Raw genomic sequence first — 25813 nt, 5'->3', positions numbered from 1 at the left:
CGCTTCATGGTAAACAGGGCAGCATGCGAAGCATCTGAATGAAGAGGGGCCTGGGGGCTGCATGTGGCCTTTGGAGCAGCTGGGGTAATTTCCAGCAGCCCCATTCCATCTTTCTCAGCCTGCCCATGTTACACCTGCATCGAGCACCTTGTATGCTGCATTCTAGGAAGGAAGGAAGGAAGGATGGAAGTATGGAAGGAAGGAAGGGGAAAAGGAAAAGGAAGGAAGGGGGGGGAGAGAAAACAAACGAATGAACAGCCAGTGTTGGGTGTTATGAACAGAGAAGGAAGGAGCGCTATACTTCCTAACTACTCATATGCTTTTCCACCAGTTGTCCTACCCCTTGCAGCCAGAGGAGACTTTCACAGCCTGGGCATGCTTTTCTTTTCCTTGAAGTTGGAAGTAAGTGGTATGCTAAAGCCCCTCACGTGGTCTGGCGGGAGCTGATTGTTAGCATCTCTGCCCAGTGACTTCATGTTGGTTGGTGGCTTGACATCCCACGATGGAAATGCTACTGGTCAGGGCCACACCATCCCAGGTTGGCTGTTCTGACACTTGGTGACCCATACTCTACATTGGTTGGAATCCATGGCACGTCCTGGACCGTGGCTTGACTGCTGGTCCTTGCTCCCTCCACTGGCAGAACTGGGGGAGTAGAGCTGGGCTGGGGCTCCCCGTCAGCCAAGTGGGAGAATCATCGGCCATGGAGGTCCAGCTTTTAAGCAGCCCTCCCCATGCACAGATCCTGTTCCTTGGAGCAGAAACAGCCCTCCTGGATCCCTTTCAGCAAGTTGGAGTTTGACCAACAACCAAAACTGAGACACTTATGATCAGTCTAAAGTTATCTAAGAGCCATAGGCTTAAACAGCATCATTTTTAGTATATGAACCCTGTTTTCTGTTCCAAGGAAAGAAAACTTCAACAAAGCTCTACCTGCAAATTCCTTTTTTTTTTTTTTTAAGATTTTATTTATTTGAGAGAGAGAGCACAAGCGAGGTGAGGGGCAGAGGGAGAGGGAGAAGCAGGCTCCCCACTGAGCAGGGAGGTCGATGTGGGACTTGATCCCAGGACCCTGGGATTATGACCTGGGCCGAAAGCAGAGGCTTAACCGACTGAGCCACCCAGGTGCCCCTCTACATGGAAATTCTTGACACATAGGCTTTCCTCTCCTCGTTCTCCAAGGTTAGAGAATCAGAACAGAACTTGAGGAAATCCATTCAGGGAGGTAAACGGTGTGTGTGGTGAGTGACTGATCTTCCTCGCCCAGTGTAGCAAATGTGAGATGTACATGTTTTTGTTCTTTGTACAAGGAAGGGTAAGTGAAGGTTTTTGACTTGGAAGATAATGGAAGCCTATTACTCTAGAAAGAACTGAAAAGGAATCGGCAGTCAGTTTCAGAGGGTTTGAACCAAACTCTCTTCCTCCTTTGGTGTATGCTGTTTGCAGCTGTGTCTCCTTGTCCTTCCTTTGTCCTCGGGCCCCACCAGCCTCTGCAGGACCTTCACACACTCTTGGCCCTCACCCATACTCCCTCCAGAAACCTTCAGCCACAGACCAGTCAGTCCACCCCCACTTCACAGCAGTTTGCCGCATCGTGATTACTCATTTGTTAATGAATCACTTAATGTTTATCTCCCTCATTAGGATGGAAGCGCCATTAGGAACCAGAACACTCTGGCTCTCAATGTCCAGCAATGTCCTTGCACATAGTAGGTGCCAGAAACTGTTCACTGAGGGAATGAATGATTTTTCAGAATCAAGGATGAGTTGACGAAAGTTCAAAGACAGAACTGCTTATTCCTGAGGTCAAAAAAATACATAGGCTCACCTAGCAGAGTGGCAGTCAGAAAGATTACCAATTAACTGTTACTCAGTTTCAAACAAATATTGGTTCCAAACACGTTGAAAGATAAGACCAAAGAAAGGACAGTCGCTTCCGTCTCTTAGAAAGGGTCTGTTTAAAGCTTATACAAAACAGGCATGAGAGAAATTAATCAAACAGCTTTTTAAAGTGCCTTTTTTGAGCTAGCAGTCTGTTAAATGAAGGGGAAGGCAGAGCCGTTCAATGTTTCCTAGATAAACGCCTCGAAGTGTTACTAGTCTGTATCCTGGCAGCCTCTGGGGAGCTGTGCCTTAGGCCAAATCGCTGAAGCCAATTCCTCTTGGAGTTTTAGCTCCTGATGATACTGATTGCACTTTGATAATTCGATGGTCGATGCTTCCAGGTAGTGCACCGAGCAATCGTTTTCTTTAGCAGACTCGTCTCCATCACATTTTCCCAGAGTTTGTGTCTCTGTATACATTTCCCCACACGTGTTCACTCTTGAGTTTATGGACCATGAGTTGCTGTGCTCTCCCTTGAAGTTTATGGGCCTTGCTGTCCCTTTCGCTAGCTCACTTCCCAAACAGGTGTGGGACACAAAGACTGAGGATGAAAAATGATCCGTAGACATGATTCCTTTTCCATGACTACTGATTAATCCCTGGGGATATTTGGTTCCTTAAAGCAAATCATAATGCCTTTTGAGAATGTCAGCCTTCTATAAAGGTTTTCAAAGGAAAATCAGAGCAAAGCAAAACTACAGAAATGAGAAGTTTGCATAGTATCATTGGATTAGAACTTGGTAAAACATACCGATTTCTGGGAATTACTGAAGGAAAGTTAAACATGTGAACAGATTTGATTAATGTCACCCCGGGATTGTTAATTTTGTAAAACATACTGGGAAGAAAGAAACGACTTGAAGGGAGAACAAATACATAAATAGGCTGCAGGGACAAAAAGTTACATCTGACTAGCTGCCTTCTCTCCTCTCCCCTTCTCACATAAATGTGTCATTTTAAATTGAATCAGACTTCTCATTATCAACTTTCCCCAATTTATATCCCATAGAAAACACTTTTAAAATGTGTATCATCTAAGCTATATTGCAAATCATTAATGAAATACAATTATATGCCCATAATTTCCTGAAAATACCCTTTAAGATTGGTTCGTGTAGAGTTAAGTGAAATTGTAGCAATTACTTAGGCAAAAAGGAGGTGTAATAATTTTTGTCACTAGAGTGAATACCAATAATGATTCTCTGTGATGAGTCGAGTCTGCCGTTAGCTTGTCATTGTTAATTCTAAATGGTGTTTCCCACAAAACTCTACAGTGGAGAAGTGTTTAGATACTTTTTTTTAGAGTAGTGTGATGCTGGAAAAGAAGGTAGACAATATGATGTAGCAAAAAGCTTGCTGCTATTAATAATAGCTTGATTAGAACTCACTGTGTGCCAGCCCCGTGCTAGGTGCTAATAGCTCATTGACAGTAATCCTGCAAGGTGTCTCCCATTATTGCCTCGGGGACACAGAGAAATCCAGTCACTTGCCCAGTCACAAAGGTAGGAAATAGCTGATCCAGAACTTAAACCCAGCCAGACTGATGGTTCGGTCCATGTCTTGTACCTGTGCATCAAACCACCTCTCACAGGATTTGGGCTTCTAGAACTAATTTTACCACTAAATTCTGAGGTGGGCATATTTATTTAATTTTTGCTTTTATAATAACTTCTGATATCCCTCTTCCACCTCTTGTAGCTCTGAATTATTATTCATCACTGTAGTCAAGATTATGACTTTTGACACCTTGATTAGCCCTTTTCCACTATGGATGGAAATGTGCGTGGTATTTGCAACTATATTGAGAGATTAATTAGCACTTTAGGACAAATGAGTGGCAAATTGCTAACCAGGGTAAATAAAGTGAGGCTTGGATTTTATAGCACTCAGATTTTAATATCTTGCTTGTGTTGATTTTATAATAATTTATTATTTATAATAAATGTATTTATAAATAATAAATCTCAGTGCCGGAATCTGTTAAGTTTAAGTAAGCTGGTAGTACAGTACATTGATCTAACCACTCTTTGTTTCTCTGCATTGGAGAAAAAAACAAGAATGCACTTTTAAAAATCACTTACAGTTTATAAGGTGATGCATTAATCTTCAAAATGACGGGAAATCAAGATGATTTTGTCTTTGGGGTTTAATTTATGAAAATTTAATTTGCTCATGTGCTTTGCTCCAAGAGCTCTGAGCTAGCAAACTAGCTATAATTAGATTAGCAGCCTGCTAAGCGCTGGTGACGGCCTGCGCCTCAGAGAGCATGTGCTGGATTCTGCATGAGCCTCTCCTCATTGGTTGCTAACATCGCTGCTCGCCAGTTTGATAGGTTTCCACAGTACTCTTTATGCTGCATTGGACACATAGATACAGAGATACTCTTCTGTGTTCTCGCAACGGTGGAGGTGCTCAGCTGGTAACGGTAAAGAAGGAGGAGGGCACCGGGGAGAAGGTGTCTGTCTTTGTTGTCCTGTATCGGAGCCACCGGCTGCCGGCTGCCGGGGATCAGTGAAGAAGTTTCAGTTCACGGTAATTACTTTGAGGCTTTCTCTCGCAAGAAAAACAGGGCCATGCATGAAATGAAGCGTGTTCCTCTTGTCATCTGTTTAATTTGATCTTGCTTTTGTTAATATCATGCGTACTCCAGCGTTCCCGGACTATGATTATGTTCTCCTGGAGAAGGCTCAGCTGGTAAACAGCTACCCTGTTCATGAAGGAATATTGTTTTGACCTGGATTCAAGAGTGTATGTAGTGGGGAATGATGCTTATTGGTGCTCTTCTGTTTGGGAAAGTCCGATGTTGCATCCATTTAGGTGTCTTTGGAGGTGCGTTTCAGTAGCCGGTTGACTTTGTTTGCATTGAGTCCGGACTCTCCTGAATAATGAGCAATCAAGGAGAGTTCAGTGAGACACACTTTAATGAGGACGGGGCAGCGATTCTCCTGGCGTCGACGCAGGATCTTAGCAGAAGTAATGTGCTATTGTTTCTTCAAAGATGTGTGCAGCCGTCATTTTGGGTGGCTTTCTTTGTTTCACCGCTTGTAGTTTTTCATTAAGCTTTTTTAATACGGAGAATATTAGCATATCCTATTTTGCCAAAAAATATACATAGGTGTGTAGTCAGCCGTGCCAAAGGGAGATTTTTCACTCGGGGCTTTGTTTAACAGGGACGTTGCTTTCAGAGTTGAAATGAAATCGCAGAAAGGTGGGGTTCTTACCACTTTGCCTAAGGTTTGACAGCATTTAAAAATTCCTGTTAACGGATTGCCTGGGTTGTTTTCCAAATCAGACCATAAATGATCTTAAATTCTATAATAAAGATGGTCTATTCTGGAGGAGAAATATCTACATGGCCACGGCTGAGCTGAAAGACACCCAAACAAACGCAATGTGAGTTTTTGTTTCTCAGGGTGCCTTAGCCATAGGGTGGTTTTACACCAGGAGAACCCTCTTGTTATCATTTAGTCCTCATACTTAAAAATTGATGTCCTTACCGTATCCGACTGGGAGACCACAGAAACTTGTGTACTGACTCACCAGTCACAGGGCTGGCTGGCTGCCACCATGCGTCTCTGCTATCAGAGGAGAGCCCTGCTGATAGCTGAAGGCTGTCAGGAACTATTTCTCTGCTCCTGAAAAGCCACACATTGCCATTTACCTATTTTGTTAAAATAACTGCTTTGATTTAAAGCACTTGTCTGGTTGAAGGGGTTCCGTATATTCCTGGGCAAAGGAAAACTTCAGCATACTTAACTGGGCTTCTCCCCCCGCCCCACTGCGCGTTCCCCTCCCTCGTCTATCCCGAGGTGTAATACATCATCTAATGTCCTCTTTCTCTCAGCTAACAGTGTTAAGAAAAACTAAAGAATATTGTGAGAGGTGGTCCTTTATTGTGAGGGAGCATCACCTGAACTGACAAAGTTTGCTAGGCGCTCAGTGTAAAGCAGGGTCTCTAGGATGATAGGCAGGCTGCGAGTTAGGACACCACGTGTGGTGGGTTGGATGTGAGAAGGGTCGCTCTCCTGAGAGCGCCTGCTTCCCGCGCGGACTCCGCTGACACCAGGCACGCCTGGTGCAGACTGGAGAAGGTTGCGTTGCCGTGGCAGAGGGCACGGTCTGCCACAGTGCTCTTGCTCCCCGTCACACACCCCGTCACACACCCCGACCCCACGCTGCCCTTTCAGACCTCCGTTCTTCCCCTGACATGCTTCCCTGCCGCAGGCGTGCAAAAGAGCAGCACCTAACAGCCAGGCTCGGACACTCGGTTGGGGAAGAATAAACGGGTGCATTTCCATGACTGTCTCTCCCTCTCCTCCTCTTCATCTCCTGAAATGCTTCCTAAACGGCCTTGGTCTTACAGAATTTCCAAGAAGTGGGCTGCCTTAAGAGTAAATGATTGCTGTCCTCCTCCGTCAACATTGGAAACCTCCTTTTGTGAACACGGCTCCATTAGGCTGTGGGAAATAGGAAGCTATGGGAAATAGTTCTAAGTGACGCTGACTCTTGTGGGCTGGATCTTGAAAGACTTTGTGTGTCTAGAAGGAACTCCTTAAAAATGTGATGTAAATATAAATGTGCGTGGATATTGTGTAATGTACTAGGATATCCCAAAGGGCCTCTTAACATATACTAAAAGGGCATTTTTCAGATGGCACTAAATAAAATGTTATTTATCTTTCTGCAAAGTAACAGAATCTGTACTTTTATCCTCAGATGAATTACAGCTCCTTTTTTTTTTTAACTACATTCAGGGCAGTCTTTATTTCTTTTTTTTATTTTTTTATTTTTTTTTAGTCTTTATGTATTTCTGAGATAAAACTGTAAAAATAAATTTCTTAGACACTTGAAAATTTTGTTCTCTCCCCTCCTTGTAATTCTGTGGCTCTTTCCTGATGAGAGAATGACATTCCTGGTCAATCAAACATAAGTCCATTAGCATGAACTAGAATCTAAAATGTGTAATTTTTTAAATTAAAACACGAAGTGGTACTTTCTAACTTTTTCTCCCAGGGGCTCGTAATCACAGCAGGAAAAATGGTAATCAGTTTAAAAACAAAGTCATTCCGTGTAGAGTATGATGTGCCACAAAGCAGCTGGGCTGAACACAGCCTGAAAAGAATTGTAGAAAAGAAGGAGTGATGTGCACTGCATGCTCGTGGATGTAAGGGTTGCAGTAAAATACCTATGGGTGGCTTTCTGGCTGGATACTCGGACATCCGTGATACCAAAAGAACTGAGGAACATACGTCATTAGCAATTGATTACCATCTCAGAATTGACCCTCCAAAATTTGCCTGGCTTGGAAAACTATTTGAAGAGACATCGGGCCCCTCATTTAAGTGTATTTCTTTTTTTTTCTCTCTCATTATTTTATTCTGTAGTTTTGTGCACCTACCATGTGCTAGGGTCTGTGCTAAGCATGAGTGAGAGAAAGATAGATGCATAGCCCTCTCTGTAAGAAGTGGCCCTATGGAAGAAGAGAGAGAGTGAAATGAATAATAAAGCATAACAATACAGGGTGCAAAGAGAACAGAGGCATTTAATTTGGCGATACCAAGGAGGGGCGACCAGTTCTTTAGAAAGGGGGGGGAGGGAAGTCTTCAGAAGAGAGATAGTAGCATCAGGTCCCCAATCCAGAACTCTCTAATTGCCATTCAACTTACACCGTATCCACTACTGCTAATGTCTAGTAGGGGTTGGTGTGGGCCACAGATCTGTTCCATATCTCATGTTGACTTTCAGTTCCACTATGTGGTCTTATTTGTTATCTATCATAAATGTCATAAATATAAACTGTCATTTTTTTTTTCCTCCTGCTGAACCTTTTCAGAACACACAGCAGACTGTTGCATGGAAGTATTTTTGTTTTAATAGGTTTACGTAGCATGGGATTTAAAAAAGATTTTTTAATGTCTCCAGTAATTTAAATGTATCCAGTAGTTTCAAAGTTCATCTTAAAGGAATCACCAAATACTTTCCTTACTGTTGGACTCCTCAGTCATTTAGTGATTATTTTTGGACCTGTTGGCCTTGCCAGCAATGATCATTTGCCATTGGATGCCTGTTGATGCTCTTATTTAAATCATCTATTTTGTACATGCTTCTTAAAGACAAGCTTGTAAAATTGGGACTTGGATTATAACACTGGCATTGAACCCTACTATGATTAAGGCCTCTGCTTTCCTTATACATTTAATTGAATTTAGACATATTTTAAATCTTCCTAAATTTGGTGTGAAAGTCCACCTTAAGGATCGCGTGTTTGCATTAGTCTTGCCACCAGTGAAACGTCTGCGTGAAAACAGATACTGCATTTCCAATATTCGGAGCCCGCCGTCAGAGAACCCTCCGAATCCTGCAGTGTTTTGCCCTAGTCAGGCTTCCATACCCCCTTTTTCACAACCGGCCATATAGCAGCAACCACGCCTTCTCACTGTGTTGGAGGTATTCTCCTTCAGAGCCCACGGCCCAAGCTAGCAGCTCACTGACCTGCTGGCCTCTGGGAGACTGCTCCCTTCGGTTTTTCTCCTGCCTCGAAATGTTTCTTCCCAATCTCCTTCTTTCCTGCCCTCCTTTTAAGTAGACATTCTCCAAAGTTCTGTGCTTCATCAGCTTCCCTGTCATGTGCTCTCCATTGGTCGGTTCATCCAGTGCCACAGACTTAGCCACTACTCCCGTGTCCCCAGGTGTCCCCTGCTCCCGTCCTGCCAGCCTCCGGTGCTCTTTGTGCCTCACCGTCCTCCCTGCCCCCTCGGCCTGCAGTGTGTTTCCCCCAATTGACCCATGGCTTGGTCCCTCACCGCCTTCAGATGTCTCCAGCCGCCATTGTGGCAAGACCATTCTGAGATAGCACTCGTTGTATTTAGTCTCCCCTCTCTAGAACATAAACTCTGAGGCCAGAGATTTTTTTCTTAACCCCCAGAGCCTAGAAAAGAACTTGGTCCATAGAAAGTGCTCCTGTCAGTACTTGGGAATGAATGAATGAATGAATGAATGACTACTGGCATGGGAGTGTGACAGTGCAGGGGAAGGCCGCTCCTATGGCTATCAGGAGTCTGCCCCAGCCAGCTGAGTGGTCTGTGCCAAGGGCCTTACCTGAGTGGGCCTGTTTCCAGTTCTGCAATGGGGATTGCACACCAGATGGGCCCCGGGGCCCTTTGAAAAGCTAACACCCTATCACACCTTGGGTAGACTTGGACTCGGGATACGCAGAGCAGCCATTCTGGAAATGAGATGATGTGCTGTAAGCCGTTATTTATGTGACTTCTCACAACCTGATGTTTATATCCTTCTCTATAATTGCTGTTTCTAGTTAAATGTCTCCTTAAAAAAAATAGTTGAAGTGAGCAAAACCCTTAGCTTCTAAATGAAACATGTAAGAACCAGCACATTTTGATGTCCTTACATGTTTATCTATTTTTTAATTTATTCACCAGTTTTTAAAAGAATTCTCATTTCCTATTGCTATGTGTATTTAGCAGCCTGCCTCTTTTTGTCAAGTAAAAAAGCAATAGCCACTTTTTTTTGTATTTTCAGATATTACATGCTGCAGAGAGTAACTGAAGATAGAACGGACTCCCTGTGACCCCTGCCTCACATCCATAAAATACTCATTCCTCTTCCAAGTAAGTACGTTGTTTTATTTTGACCCATTCTGAGCAGAAGGTATTGATTCTCTCTGAAAACCTGTGCCATTATTACATTAAGACAAAGAGGCTGAGAGGCTGAGGTTTCAGATATTTTGCTATCTGGCAAAAAAAAAAGGAAAAAGGAAAAAAAAGAGTCCCTGTCTTCGAAGTCTCTGCCAGGACTGAAATAACCGTCACCATGATTTACTTTTGCTTTTGCGAGGGTTTCCGTGATATGTCTTCTACATATTTGCTTAGTAGTTTTTTCAAAGGCCATGTTATATTTACCAATAATCATTAATCAGGTATTTGGAAGTACATGGATTTGAAGACCATATTAAAAAGTGAAGATCTGGGCGCCTGGGTGGCTCAGTTGGTTAAGCGACTGCCTTCGGCTCAGGTCATGATCCTGGAGTCCCGGGATCGAGTCCCGCATCGGGCTCCCTGCTCGGCGGGGAGTCTGCTTCTCCCTCTGCCCCTCCCCCCCTCATGTGCTCTCTCTCATTCTCTCTCTCTCAAATAAATAAATAAAAATCTTTAAAAAAAAAAAAAAAGTGAAGATCTTTGCACTTTAATGAGAAGTACAGTCTGTGGTTGGGGAATGAAATGGTGTTTTCTGACAGGCCAAATGGTATAGGGCCAGCAATGAGCGCCCTGGGAATTTTGGGGAGAGGGAGTTTTGCAGGATGGCCTCCCAAAGGATGCCATGTCAAGAGGGCAGAACATAAATGCCAGCCAAGGGACAGACTGAGAGAAGGGGACAGGTGTTGGCAGACAGCCAAGCAGCCTCGGGAATGTGTGTGCTCCGTGGAAGGTACTGCTGGGCACTTTGCCCCACGTCCATAACACCCCAGGATTCCTTCCTGGTCTCCAGAGCTGATGGAGAGCCCAGAGACATCCTAGAACCAGACCCCCATCTTCCCATGAAAAAGCCAAGGAAGTGGATGAACAGTCGTCAAGGTCCAGTGGTTCCTCCCTTTTCCAGAGGGGTTGAAAGTTCAGTATCACCAAATGAGGACATTAGGAATGTTTAGGAAGTTGGAGACAGCTCTCCAGTTGACTCATGTCTGTCTGCAGTGACTTATGGAGTGGTAAAGAGCAACCCTCCTAAGAACACAGTCTTAACCTCAGTGCCATATTCCTGAGTGGCTACATGCTTTGATTTGATTAATAACCTTCCTTGAGCCTCCTTTCCGGCATCCATATGTAATGGGCCATTGCCTGTAGAGTATCTAATGCATTGTATAGTTTGTTATTATTGCATCATGCATGACCTTGTTGGGTAGATGTTACCACTCTCCAGGAACCTCAGAATCCAGTTTAGGCTGACAGGTAAGAACCAGCCTAGGCCAGGTAGAATTCTGCAATCCATGGAAAGAGAGGCATTACAGAAAAAGCCAACAGTTCCCCTTAGTGATATACCCTGAAATCCATCACTCATCACCATAGGACCTTATCTTCTGATCCCAGATTTCAGAAGTTCTGAAATGAAAGCCCTGGGCTCCTGTTGGCTGGAGGGAACACCCCATCTGCCATCCCCAGGTCTGAGATTGCAGAGCTGCACCTGAGCACAGGTGGGTTTAATGGGGAATGCCTCCAGCAGGGCCTGTGTTCTCCACTCTGCCTCATTCTAGGAGCCCACCCATCCCTGTTTGCCCACAGGTGAGGAGTTTGCTGGAACATGTGCTAAAAGCAAGAGAAGTCCCCAGGAAATGGGCCTCTTGGTTCCTCTTATGATTCCCAGCACCCCTGCTCTCCCACACACAGCTGTGTGATGGTCATGCTCACTGATGTTCACCGGGCTGGCTCCTGATGGCAGGTGAATTTGCAACCCCGGTGGCCAGGAAAGAACAGAGGGGTTGGGTAGACATGAGTGCAACCTCAGCTCCACTGTTTACCAACCTGCGAATGGACTTTACTTCTCTGAGTCTCAGTTTCCCACATACCAACTAAGAATACCAGCAAGCTAGTAGAGATTTGCGGAAGGCTAGGGACAGAGCTGTAGAAGTGCCTGGTACGGTGTAGGCATGCGAGAGGTGGAGGACCCTTCTTCCCCGCTCCCAGACGAATTCTGGAGAAAACAGTCAGTTACCTTCACAGGCATAACCGTCTTGAGTTTGTCAATATTTGTCAATATTCTTACGTAGCCAGGTCCTGCACTGGGGAGATTAGAAAGGATTCAACCACGTGACTCAGTAGTGCAACGTCACCTGGGTTGGAGACACTAATTCTTGGACCTATATATATCTCATTCTCAAATAAAGTCAGGTCCTTGGGTGCAAGTTGTTTTCAGTTGTTTTTATATCCATTTTCCCATAAATAAGATGGAAGCATTTATTTAAAAAGATCGCTGGGAAAAGCATCATTTTTGTCTTCTTATCCAAATGTTTTGGCAATTTTTGCATTTAAAGTTCATTAAAGCTTTGTTCTTTTCTGAGCTCTTACATTACAGGTAAGTAGCCTTATGAAGGCTTATGTACTAGTCTTGTCATTAATGTTTTTCACTGCTTCTCAATACGTGCATTTAAGATTACTTTGCTTTTAGAGTACAAGGTGTGTCTTTTTAAAACATGGTTCCTCGTGGGGCGCCTGGGTGGCTCAGTCGTTAAGCGTCTGCCTTCGGCTCAGGTCATGTTCCCAGGGTCCTGGGATCGAGCCCCGCATTGGGCTCCCTGCTGGGTGGGAGGCCTGCTTCTCCCTCTCCCACTCCCCCTGCTTGTGTTCCCTCTCTCCCTGTGTCTCTCTCTGTCAAATAAATGAATAAAATCTTGAAAATAAAAAAAAATAATAATAAAACATGGTTCCTTGTTTAAGGAAATCAAAAAAGAAAAGAAAGGCATAAGATGACCTTGTAATGTTCTTTTGGTTAAATTTTTGCGTTTTTTTCAACCTAGACTATGAAACCTCCTGTATGCTGTAGATGTGAGTCATTTTTAAAGGAATACATAAACACTGATTTCTATGTATTATCCGTGTGATTGCAATTTCAGGGACTAAGTTACAATGTTCGCTTTGTTTTTAGCTTCTTGTTATCTGAGTCAAACTTAAGTCACTGATAAAGTCAGTTTCTCCTGGAAAGTTTCCTTTTTCAAAACTTCTCTGGGACAGATTTTTTTATTCTTTTGTAGTGTAAGCGCTAGGTACTTAAGAAATTGCTGGGATCAGAAACAACCTTTGCGCGCCTTTTTTTGTGAGTTAAATGGTCCTGACCAAAAATACAAGCTAGTTTTCCCCAAACAGCTTTTTTTTCCATTTCTGCGTTTCCTAAAGCTGGTCCTCCATAACGAAAGATTTGTTCCTTGTCTATGACTCCTCTACCTTTCACGCCAGCATCTCGGACTTTTGCCTTTTCCCAGATCAGCTCTTTGCCAAGCAAATGACTCGGAGCTCAGGTTGCATGGGTAGGGTCAGGTGTGGCTCCTTGGAAGCCGGCTCAGCTGACCTTGAGCAAGGTCTCCCCAGGAGCCAGAGAAGCCAGCCACGGTAATGAGAGCCACCGTGCAGCCCAATGGAGCCTCGCCTGCTGCTTTTGGAAAAAGAAGAGGAAGAGGAGGGGCATTCTCTGGCAAAAGTAGCTGGGATTTTACTTGTTTTATTCTCCTTCTTCACAAAAATCATCCAGGCTTCTGTAAGGATAGACATAGGGATATTCTCCTCTCTAAAACAAAATACTCCTATCCTCAGACAGAAGGTATCATTCTATTTTTGAGGATTTAATACTGTTTATTATGAAGTTCAAGAGGCCACTACTGATTGCAATTTAAATTGTTAAATTGCCAATTAAGTTATTTGTTATATTTAAATATGCTGTTTTCTAATCAAGTGAAAGAAATTCCATAAGTTACTGTGTGTGCCTAGTTTTTTGTTGTTAATTATTAATGGCTATTACAATATAGATCGATTCATTGTGAATGTAGTCACTGCTTTTCTACAAAGATGAGCAGAAGAGTTAAGCCCATAGTCTGTGGAAAGCTTGCCTTGGGAGCACTGTGCTAGAGGCATCATGCGCCCCATCTGTAGTCCTCACACTCGCCCTGCAGAGAAGGTATTAGAATTTTCATTGTGTGGATGAGGATACAAGAATTGAAGAGGTTCAACCTGATAACAAAGGGCAACTATGTGACAAGATGCACTGGGTATAAAATCCAAGTCTACCCCAGGCTCTTCTTTCAGCCCTTTACCAGACTTTTCATACCAGTTGATTTCTTTATAGTGATGGGGTCATAAATGGAACAGGAAAGATAGTTGAGGGTGATTGGACAGTGGGAAAGTAGAATGAGAAAGTCACAAGAAAACATGGATGTCTGGTGGAATATCAGTTCAACTCCTTGGAAACCATGGGCAGTCTTCAATTAATTAGAGAAGGGATGAGACCAAAAAGTCAAATGATGAGAGAAAAGACCGTAAAAGCACACCCATTAGGGAGAGAAAGATACCTACAGAGTGACTGCCGCTGTGACGGGCGAAAAGCTAGACTATCAAGACCTTACTCTTTCTTCTCCAACCTGTTGAGCGTCTGCTCCATTATTAGGTGTGAACTAAGAAAGCGTTCATGCGTCTCGACTACTCAGAGAAGTTCAGAGAGATGGAGGCCCATCAGGACCGTGTGACTAGTGAGCATTGGAGGATCATCTCCACACTGGTCTCTCTCCTCCATAGCCTGCTGCTGTGGTCCGCATGTATCCCCCACCCCATTCATACGTTGAAATCCTAATGCCCATTGTGATGGTGTTAGTTCATGGGGCCTTTGAGAGGTACGTATGTCATGAGGGTGGAGCCCTCATGACGGGATAGCACCTTGGTAAGAGAGGATCTGCAGAGATCCCTTGCCCTTTATGCCATGTAACGACCCACTGGGAAGCATGCAACCCAGAAGAGGGCCTTTACCAGAACCAGTGATGTTGGCATCTTGGTCTTGGACTTCCAGCCTCCAGAACTGTGAAAAAGAAATGTTTATTATCTATAAGCCACCCAGTCTGTGGCATTTTGGTGTAGCAGCCCTAACAGACTGAGACACCTGGGATGAAGTTGGTGTCTGCGCATGGCCTTTGGGTAGTGCTTGGACGTACCTACTCTTTAGCTTCACAAAGCCCTGGTCTCGCATTGTCTTGAAATTTCTCTCTTGCTCTTACTTGAGTCTTGTGGGTCTAACTCTCTAAAGGTCACATTTAAAGCAGAGCTCAGCTCAGCATCATCCTCAGACAAAGAGATACAGTTTTTGCCACGACAGTCAATGGAGGGAGCTTCCTCTGGAAGGAAGCCCCATTGAGTAAATGCTGGCTCTTTACCATGCAGGCCTCAAGCCCTGCTGGCTTTTCCTCATGTATTGTATGTTGGCCTCACCATCTCTTCCACACCAGACAGCTCCATGACTGACTTAGTCTTATTACAGCAGTCAGCTTGCCTCTGGTCTCTGCTACCAGTCTGTTAAGCAAGCAGAAAATTCTTTTACAAACACTCTGTTCATCTTGTTACCTCCTTGCTCCCAAACCCTTTTCTCCCAGTTACCTACCTCTCACCTGGCCTCCCCACACTTATCCAAAGTCAGTATCAATTACCCTTCTCGTGTTCCCTATACACCTGGTTCATCAGAGCATGTGCTTCTTCTTGCCTGGAACTGCTTACCAGTTCCTTATTCTCAGAGTCCAGGAGTTCCTTTGAGGCCCATTTCAAAAGTATTTTTTCCTTTATTAAAAAAAAACTAAAATTAAAATTAAAAAAAAGCTTTTTTGAGCAAAATCCAGGAATGTCTACCATTCATGCATTCAACAAATTCATTCAAGAAATTTCTTCACAATTTAGTATATACCACGTACCTTTATAGGTAGTCTTGAAATTATCCTTAGCTTTAAAAAAAAAAAAAAAAAAGAAAGAAATTATCCTTAGCTTTAAGCATTTATATGATTCTCAGATTATATGGTAAGTTTATTTAAAAATTGTCTCTTACTGTTAATAACACAGATTCCCAGCAGTGGTATGGAAGCCCAGGTGGGCATCCATCTGGTGCCTCCCCTGAGGGAGCATGGGCTGGGCTGAAATCTTTTTTTTTTTTTAAAGATTTTATTTATTTATTTGACAGAGAGAGACACAGAGAGAGAGGGAACACAAGCAGGGGGAGTGGGAGAGGGAGAAGCAGGCTCCCGGCAGAGCAGGGAGCCCGATGCGGGGCTCGATCCCAGGACCCTGGGATCATGACCTGAGCCGAAGGCAGACGCTTAACGACTGAGCCACCCAGGCGCCCCAGAAATCTTTTTTTTTTTTTAAGATTTTATTTATTTATTTGACAGAGAGACACAGTGAGAGAGGGAACACAAGCAGGGGGAGTGGGAGAGGGAGAAGCAGGCTTCCTGCTGAGCAGGGAGCCCGATGTGGGGCTCGAACCCAGGACCCAGGGATCATGACCTGAACCGAAGGCAGACGCTTAATGACTGAGCCACCCAGGCGCCCCTGGGCTGAAATCTTAAAAAAGACTTTCAGATGCTCCGCAGTATTGGGACAGTTCTGTGGACTGATTAGCTTCCTGAAGAGGCATGAAGTTCTTTACCAACACAGCACGCCCTTCATGAAAATAAAAGATTTCGTCCAACAGCACAGATTAGAAAGCTATTGTCAGTTCTTAACATCTCCAGAGTAGAGTGACATCTAAGTAGACTTAAAGAAAACACAGTCTATAGGAAAACACAGCATCTTCTCTGGAAGGTAAAACAGACCGACCGACCGCAAGAAACACAAGTAGAAACTCAATCAGAATCCCACCCGTATGTGAGGTCCAGGTCAGGTTTCCTCTGCTGTGTGAAGACCTCACTTTCTCCCAAATCTTCATTTATTCAGAATTGGCATTACCAGTACTCCTAGTCCCTTGTGGTGATGAGTGCATGTCATGTACTTTCTTCTGTCTCTGTGTCCATACAGCGTACTTACCATTATCTGATTTCTGTTACGGTAAAGTTCCCTCTGCCTCTCGCTAGCATATTATACGCAATTGGAGGGTAGGAATAATGTGGGTATCTTGTGTCCTTAGAATCCAGCGCAGAATCTAGCAAACTATAGAGGATTAAGTGCAGTTTGCGGACTTTAGTAGGACTGAAGGGCTTTCTCTACATGTAAAGAGGAAAGTCACTGTAGGTTTCTCATCTGCCTTTTTACAAGTTCTGACGGCAGCCTCTGCAGATACAAGGACATGGCAGCACCAGGGGGCAGCAGGACCAGTGTTACCATTCACTGAAAGAGAAAGACACCGTCTACTCGTGGGAAAAGGAAGGCAAAAATGAAGTCAGAAAAAAGGAGGAAAAAAAAGAAGGAAAATTTGAGTTATTTGTAGTGGGTTATAGTTGAACATTATGGTATAGAATTAGAAGAACTTGAGCTTCAACTTTAAATTAGTCAGAGTAGGGAGTAATCAAGGCATAATTAGCTTTATCAAAAAGCTCTTTAAGTCTGGACTCCTCAATTGCATTTAAATATGGTTCTGTTTACAAATTTTAGTTTAGATACAAGTCTGTTCTTTAGCTCAAATTTAGTGTTCCTAGGGACTCACAGACTCAACATTCAGAAACTCAGTTATTTGTGCCTGGCCCCAAGTTCAGTAATTGCCTTAATTTGCAATTTGAGGGAGGTTCCACCTCAAAAGGCACACATCAGCGCTGACGAAAAATAAGAGTGAGCACAGCTATGCCCACTGTTCACACTCACCCCAGCTTCGCGTCCTGCCTGTGTGTTAATCCATTCATCTCTTCCATTAAAAATATATATATATATATGTGGGCAGAACAGAAGCTCTGGTTCCATGCAAGAAGAGTATGGCTAATTCATGGGTAGCTCAGATCCATGACATATGAAAGATTCCAATACTACATCTTCGGTTTCTTCTCATAGATCATAGAATAATCTATGAATGCCAAGGGTCTATTCTCTGTGTCCTCTGAAGCCTCCAGGTATGTTTCTGGAAGGTGTGCTTGTGAGCAAGACCTTGCCAACTGACATTCTTCTTGTATAGTGGGGGTACAAAGGAGAGAGGGTAATGTATTGATGAGGTGCACTCCCCACTTAAGAGACAAACACTGTTTTCAAGCATCATTTTCATGGCAGTTGGCCTATAAATAGTATCAGAATTTCAGATTTTAAGTGGTTTGATAAGAGTCTCATGCTTGCCTTCCATCCAGTTAGCAGTGGACTTGGAATCTCATTTTTTTAAGAACATGACTTTTCACTGAAAAGCTTAACACCTATTAACACCTGCCTGCCGCTCTCCATCTCCCAGGTAGAGAGGGGGCTTCGGAGCTATTCTCTTCACCTGTTAATGTGGATTACTTTCCAAAAAGGTTCCGCTGAGGTGCCAGTGGGGTTTTTATACATCATCACAGGAATTATGGTAAATATCCCCACCCAGTAGCATTTGATCCTAAGCATAGCACAAGGTGCTAGCTCCCATCCTGGGTTCCCAAGACCCCCTTCTGCACTCCATCTTGCAGGGTATGTCAGCGTGGTCATCCCTGGTCAGATGGAGTCATGATTGATACGTGACTGTCTTCCCCAGTCCCGCTGCCCTTTCTGCCTCTGCCTTAGGCTCGGTCTCCCTGCTCTAAACCTAGCAGCAGACAGCAAAAACAAGGGGAGAAGGCAGGGCTTCATTTTCTTTTATTCTCCAGGTTTCATTCGTAGTTCATTTCATGCTGTACTTTTAAGGAAAAAAAAAAAAATCCCCCCTCCATTTTTTTTCCATACCATTTAATCAACCAGGAGATCTTAGAAAGCTGATGCCCTTATAGATTTAAGGGTGACTTTTCCTTGACCGTTGGCTTGTTGCGAACCAGAAAGATGCAGGCATTTGTTGAACTCAGGCCTGAGAAGGTTTTACATTAGGGGTTGTTAGAGAATGTAATCAATTATCTCAGAATACACCTGCTGTGTTTATTTATAAGGCATTTGAAGACTGTGTTCATTTTCGCCCCTACCGATGTGTATTTCTCCACTTTGAACCTGCCCCGGCACTCGTCCCTGTTATGTAATGTGCTGCATTCTGCTTTTGTGTAGCTGATTATTCCTTCCTGCAGTCCTTGGTGCTGCCTGTTTGCAGATGAGACATTGCCCACTACCCCCCTGTTCATCAGCTGTGTACTGTGCTCACCTCTTCATAACTGACTCTCCAGCCCTTCTGAGCTAGTCTCTAAGGAGTGCCAGACCAAAGCAAATGGCCTCATTTGGAGTCTTTGAAAGCATCTCTCTTATTCTTAACATCCTTTGGTCACTAAGCACGCGATTAAGATATGCTAAAGTACAATTAGGAAAAGTCATATGAATATGTGACTTTTAAGTCTCTCACTAAGAAGCAGAAAGTTATGGGGCACCTGGGTGGCTCAGTCGGTTAAGCCTCTGCCTTCCGCTCAGGTCATGATCCCAGGGTCCTGGGATCAAGTTCCGCATTGGGCTTCCTGATCAGTGGAAAACCTGCTTCTCCCTCTGCCTACCGCTCCCCTTGCTTGTGCACTCTCTCTCTCTGTCAAACGAATAAATAAAATCTTTAAAGAAGAAAAAAAAGTTAAGAGATTACTTGAAGACATTTTATGCCCTATCTGCTGCATTTGGGGGTTTCTCATTGTCCTTTATTAATGATGCTTGACATCATGCATCAATCTGTATTTCAAAGCTCTTCATGATTATTAGACTTTTGCATCCAACTGATCTCATATTTTTAAGACTACAGAAACCTGGTTTTGAAGTGCTGTCTAAAACGTTCTTATATTTTAAAGTAAGAAGTAGCCACGTCATTTGGCACTTAGTCTCGTACATAAGTAAGACCACCATGCACTTCTTAGGATATTTTGTAGAGAATGTTACATCTGTTTTAAACTCGAGCATTATTGCTGTGATGTGTAAAAATATTTTCCACACTGCCTCCTTTGGCTTCTAGTCTCCACACGGTCGTTAATGGCTGGTGATTCTCTAAGAGTACATGTTCATACTGGTATGTTTCCCGGTGAAGACAGTGCAGTGTTTTTTGTGGGGTTTTTTTGCGGGGGGGAGGTTGGGTTTTTTTTTTTAAGATTGTATTTATTCATTTGAGAGAGAGAGCACAAGCAGGGGGAGTGGGAGCCCCAATTTGGCTCCCAGGACCCTGGGATCAGGACCTGAGCCGAAGGCAGACGCTTAACCGACTGAGCCCCCCAGGCGCCCCGGAGACAGCGCAATGTTGATGGACAAATAACTCCATAGCATAGTAACTTACATGATGTGGCACAAGCAGAAGGTTGGGAAGCTGTTTGACTTAACATTTACTGGGCCCTTTGCAGGGGCCCGTTAGGGTGGGAAAGCCTTGATGTGCATCAATCATCTCCCTTAATTCTCGTTAACAGGTAGTTTTTGGAAGAAAGCATGTAATCAGGGAGCAAGATACAAGCCCATGTTTGCCTGCCTGCAGGTGCGGCCCTCTCATACACCTTGCCAAAGTGTGTCAAGAGTGATGGCTTATGTGCCAGATGTTTCTCAGACTTTGGAGCTAAAATGTTTTCTTCCTATTTAGAAACCATATTCTTTTGGCAGATTAGATATACAAAAGGATTCTCTGAACCAAAAAAAACTTGCTGTAGATGCCAACAAGAGTTCCACTTCAGGCTATTTATTAAATAGTGGCCTCAAAGAGACCCTTGTTCTCCATCATTTCCATCCTCATCGGGGTGGGGGGGGGTTGGGGACTTGGATGGGTCACCTGGCCATCTGGAACTCAGGTCATCGGGCTTTGCTACCAGCTCTCTGATTTGAAGCTGGCAATTTTTTTTCCCCACAGACTTACACATTTTATAAGGCACTTTAACTTCGACAGCCTTGAGGGGTGGGGGGCACTGTCACCTCAGCTTTATAGATGAGGCAACAGAAGCATAGGAGAAAAGTGACTTCTCAAAGTAACATGGCTCATCGCTGGGAAAGCATATAAACCCATCTGTCTCCTTCTACATCACAACTCTGAAAGGAAACCTCTGCCTCTCATCAGTAGAATGAATGAATTGAACTTCGTCAATGGTTTTCGGTACTGTTCCCTGGAGTACAGAGGTTTCCAGGCTGATGGGGCATTGAGATTTGAGGCTCTGCTTCCGCCATAACCACTCTGTGTCCATGTGTTTTACACACCAATGTTCCACATAACCTTGACTTTAGAGACAACTTCTGTAGCTAAAAAAATGCTTTGAAGACTAATGAATGTCAAGATTCTTATTACATCCTAAGCTCTACCCTTTAGGGCTCCGTGCCGACTTAAGAATCAATGAAATTAATATAAACATGAGTAAGTTGTCAATGGGAAAATAGGAGTTGGCTTACCAAATTAATTTGCAGCTTTCCAAGGATGTTTCTGTGGTTAAGGCCAAAAGAGCTCCCCGTAATAGCTAGCTCAATACCAGATACCCCCTTCAAGCCCTAGTCCTACTTTCTCTGAAATTTTGCTGCTCTCCTTGCCTTCTCAGGTCTACCTGCGTACTCCAAAGGGCACAGGTGATTTAAAGTGTCACGTTGGTCCCTGCTCATCACCATTCACTACTCCTATCACTTCAGGCCCCTTCACTTCAGATAACAAGATTCCCCATGATAGTCTGTTTACCTCTTCCTTCTCTGTCTGTCCCCGCCCCCACCCCACCCCCCACCACGATTTCCCTGTAGGATCGTGAAAGGACCCACAGCCTCTGTGAATATTAGGTTCTCAACGCCCTTGGGCTTGGGTTTAGACTGTTCCTGGCCTGGCACTCAGCTTCAGGAGTCTGCTTACACGCATTTCTTCCAGAATGGCTTCATTACCCTTGGCTCTGTGATTTACCCCCACATGCTCCCCTCAAGTGGTTTCATTGCCTCTCCTACGCTTTCATTTCTGCCCTGAGATCCATCCTTTCAATTCCATTGGTATCTCTTTTCCTCTCTAATCTGATCTCCTCGGCGCCTGGGTGGCTCAGTCGGTTAAGCGTCTGCCTTCAGCTCAGGTCATGATACCAGATCCCGGGATCGAGTCCCCCATCGGGTTCCCTGCTCAGTGGGGAGCCTGCTTCTCCCTCTCCCTGTGCTGCTCCCCCTGCTTGTGCTTTCTCACTCTCTTTGTCAAATAAATAAATAAAATCTTAAAAAAAAACAATCTTATCTCCTCGATGACAGAGCACAGATACCAGTCATTTTTGTATCCTTCATGGTTTTGTATCCCTCATGGTTAGAATAGCACCTGGCTTATGGGAGGGGTCCAATAAATGTTTGCTAAGGTAAAATTAAATGAAAAAATAAATTTTATTATAGTATATATTTTAAGCAATGCACAGAATATCAAAAATTTACTTATTTTATACCTGGGATAGTATGCAAGGATTATAAAGAATTTCATAATTAATTTTAAAGAATAATCATATCTTTTGGTTTCTCCATTAAATCTCATTTTACTACGTGCATACATATATTCAGTGAGTTTGTATACAACAGTGAATTTCCCCAATTACCCAGTCACTCCATAGCTGACTTACTGTTTTACTCACTTGATGAATTCCCAGTTCCATCAAGGCCCAAGTGTTTTCAAGTCACATATCTAGTTTAGAACTCCTATAATAAAATGACATTTCAAGACAGAATTCTCCATATTTTGAAGTTAAATGCTGAATTCAGTGAAACATTCCTTTTTCTTTCCATAATCCATTGTCTGTATCCTCTTCCTTCTTGGAGGAGATTTGAGTAGAGAGATTGTGTATACCTTTTTTTATGGGATGCCATGAACACTTAGTTTAATAAACCACATTATATTTTCCCCTATTTTGCAAACTTCAGAAAGGTTTCTGATTGTCACTTGATTGCACGCACTAGAATTTGTGTGAAAGTTCCAAGAACGCTGAGCACTGCTTTCGAGTTAAGCCTTCTGCTTGGCGCAGCCCCATGCTGAATGTGAGGAGGAAGGGCAAGAGTTATGATCATGTTCCAAGGGGAAGTGATATTTTATCTGAAAACCATCAAGGACAGATTTTTCTGCTTTTCATGCTCTCTTTTTGATCAGAGGGTTTACAAGATGAAACCCCTGCACCTCAGCCTGCTGCCTTGTAAATTTGATCCCTTGTAAATCTGCGACATTTTTCCTTGTTACAACAGTTTTATATTCCTTTGTACATAAATACTGCCTTTGACGGGATCAGAGCTAACGCCATGAATATTCCTTTAGCAGTGGTGAAAACTCTGCAGTAAAGCGTTGAAGTTTTAGGATGACAATCAAACGGTCCAACAAAGGGCAGGGAGAAGCTAAAATAAAACCTTCACAGATGAGTGGTTTTATTTCACATCAGCTATGTGGTCTTAATACTGTCTATCAGTTGCTGCCCTTGTGCATCATCCACGTGAATTGGTGAACTTTAGTATACGGGGCTCATAAAGCATTTTGTCACTTGAAGGTCATCTGTGGCTAAGCTATAATCTCTACAGTTCTGAGAACATTCCAGATCTCTGCCAACCACATCATTTTCACTGGGGATCTGTTTCGATGTTTACTGCTTCTCTTTTGACTGCTGCTTCCCTCAGTGTGGTGCTTAAAATGTGGTGCCTTAAATTCACAGTATTTTAGTTTCATGGTTTGATCTATTTGTGGGTGCCTTAGTTTTATGAGTTTTGCTTTCCACAAAAAAATACAATAGAATCTGAGCCCAAAGCCATTACCTTCTACTACCCAAAGTACATTTCTTTCCCCGGACTTTTTTTTTTTTCTGATTAGCATGGTTTTACTTAGCGATTATTCTGTTGGGTGTGATAAATGGATTATGACCAAAATAAAGATGAAAATAATTATGACAGTTTGAAAACACGTTCACTGGCCAGGAGGAAGCCATAAACATCATAACATTGTAATGATTTGATACAGAGAATTTAAGAAATAGGTATGTGTACAGATAAGTTTTACTTCTAAACTAAAGTTATTCATGGTAAAGGTTCACATAGTCCTTGTTTATTTTTAGATCAGGTAATCATATTTTCAAAGAAAGCATTTCATAGAAGCAAAAAACCACCAAAACTAATTTTTACTTTAAAAACATATTTTTGCCATGATGGCATCTTCTGGAAAATTTTATTCTTCTATACATCTGAAGTATGATTTCTGCACTTCTCCCCAAATGTGTCGTACATTAGCAAGAGTCAGGGGCCCACCTTCAGTTAATTAGTTTTATTCTAAATGAAGGCTAAGGTGTCTGTATACTCTTTTGGAGAGTTCCTTTGAGACTCTCAGTGTTTCATCTCAGCATTTATTAAGGGCTGACCTGAGGCTTTCCCCACAAGGCCTCGCAAAGGACACTGCCTCATTTTTAATAGTAACAGTATTAATCCACAGTAATAATATATAGCAGAGGACATTTCCAGGATGCTTGCTGTGCTCTTTGCACCCTTTTAAGCATTTCCCTGGATTTTTCTCACTTTGTCCTCACAACATCCCCTTGGGACAGATGAGGAAACTAAAGCACACAAGTTCCATCCTTGTGGGACCACTTTCTGCTTGGGGTCAACTGTGCCTTACAGGTGTGGCCCAGGTGTGGCCTTGCCTTCACCAATCTAGTGAATCATTGACTATACAATCTCTGAAATGGGCCAGAAGTTAAAGCCACCCCAGAAGGCGAGCACTGTAAGACAAAAGAGAAGGGCATTTTTGTGCTCATCTCTCCAACCAGAGTTTTGTTTGAAGCCACGCAGAATGAAAACTTTTCCTTTAAAAAAAAAAAAATCTCCAATGAAATGCCCCAATTTAGGGATCTGTGACTGCGCATTCCTCAGTTATGGAGCATCTACTGTGCTTCTCATTTCCAGTTGGGGCGTAAACCTCTGTCTTTACGGAAACCATGCTTTCTGCCTGATCCTTGGTCATTTGTCCCAACTCCGTTGTCCAGCTGTGATCACGAAGCCCCTGCCGGACAGCAGCCTCCCGCTGTGCTTGATCTACAGGGAGGGTGTGGTACGTGTCTCGCTTTTGGGCTCAGCCCCTCCTCCGTCAGGATTCCACGTCAGATTTTTATAACCAGGTACCCACAGCATGAATTAAAGTGAAATCTGTGGGTGACTTTATCACCACCATGCCTCCCTCAGAGCACATGCCCGATGGTCGCTGACACACTGAAGAGTCGAGAAAAACATGAAGCTTAGGTAACTTACAAACATTACCGCCATGTGCATTCTCATAAAAATAAATACGCTAGCAAAAATCGTAATTGACGGTGACCCTGAAAACCCCAAATGCAGATCTCCCTTCTCCCCACGTGGTCGCTGGGTTAGAGGGAATGTGTGAACTGATCTCTCCTTGGCAGGGTAGCCTGTTACCATGGAAACGTGCTTACTAGTTTCTAAACCCTTCTGGCTAGTTCCAGGAACATTAACTCTATACTAGTACTAAAAAAATAAATCTAAGATTCATATATCTGGCTTTTGAATATGTAGAATTATTGAAAGAAGAGCATTCATTTCAAATTACAAATAGACTCTGATCATCTGAAAAATAGTACATTTGCTATTATTAATAATAATACTTCATGTAAGCGGAGTAACCACTGCTAGTAGACTGAGGTTCTGTTGCCGCTAACTGAACCTTTTTTTCCCATATCATAGTTTTGGGCTTGGCGTTGGAGTCATCTGGGAGAACATAATTTTATTTAGTCATACTTTGCTGTTTATGTACTATTTTTGTCTTTTAAACCTCAACTTCCTTAGGGAGACATGCTGTATTTACCAAGCCTACTGTCCCTGCACAGACAGGATGAGTAACTGTTCACTTTTCCCCCTTAACAGATTTTGGGCACAGTGTCTATATTCCTGTTAATTTCTTAGTTTAAAAGTGGGAAGAGCTTCTAAAGGAATGTACGGAAATAGTCAAGGTTATATAGTAATTAATTGTGATATATTAAATAAGTGTAGTTTTTAAAAAGGAATACTTATGTTTAAAAAGTTGAACATGAGTCATTTTCAGTATGTAAATCTATTTTGTAAACTCTGAGGAAAGTTAGTTTGTTTATTCATTCTGGTTGTTAAGTCCTTGCTTGTAATTCAGGTCCGATCCTCTGGTCTCCCTGGGCATATTTAGTGCTCCCATGTACCACATTAATTTGCAGACATTTCTATACATGTTGTTAAGATGTTTAAATGTATGTAAGTGTAAATACTGTACATATACACACAAATGCATATGTATCCAACCATACTATCATTTACTTTCAGGGCAGATCTCGTCTACTTCTTACATATTTTTTATGATCTTTCTTACTGCGTGTTTTCTTTTCTCCCATGTGGCCATATGGCCTTACACGTAGGTGTGCCTAATG

General features: G+C 43.1%; 1 protein-coding gene across 4 annotated transcripts in view; it reads left to right on the top strand.

The window, feature by feature from the left end:
- FAM110B (family with sequence similarity 110 member B) overlaps nucleotides 1-25813 on the top strand; it is a 149752-nt gene that overhangs the window by 76660 nt on the left and 47279 nt on the right. For 3 of the 4 annotated variants that reach the window (XM_036088297.2, XM_078072371.1, XM_036088303.2), the window contains one exon: nucleotides 9424-9512. The gene's annotated coding sequence lies outside the window, so the exon portion shown is untranslated. Of the gene's footprint in view, nucleotides 1-4222; nucleotides 4417-9423; nucleotides 9513-25813 lie in introns of those variants that run through there. The other variant, XM_036088296.2, reaches the window with a different exon arrangement.

This window comes from Halichoerus grypus, chromosome 5, assembly GCF_964656455.1.
Source record: "Halichoerus grypus chromosome 5, mHalGry1.hap1.1, whole genome shotgun sequence".
NCBI classification, from domain to species: domain Eukaryota; kingdom Metazoa; phylum Chordata; class Mammalia; order Carnivora; family Phocidae; genus Halichoerus; species Halichoerus grypus.
This window is presented reverse-complemented; position numbering and strand designations above follow the sequence as displayed.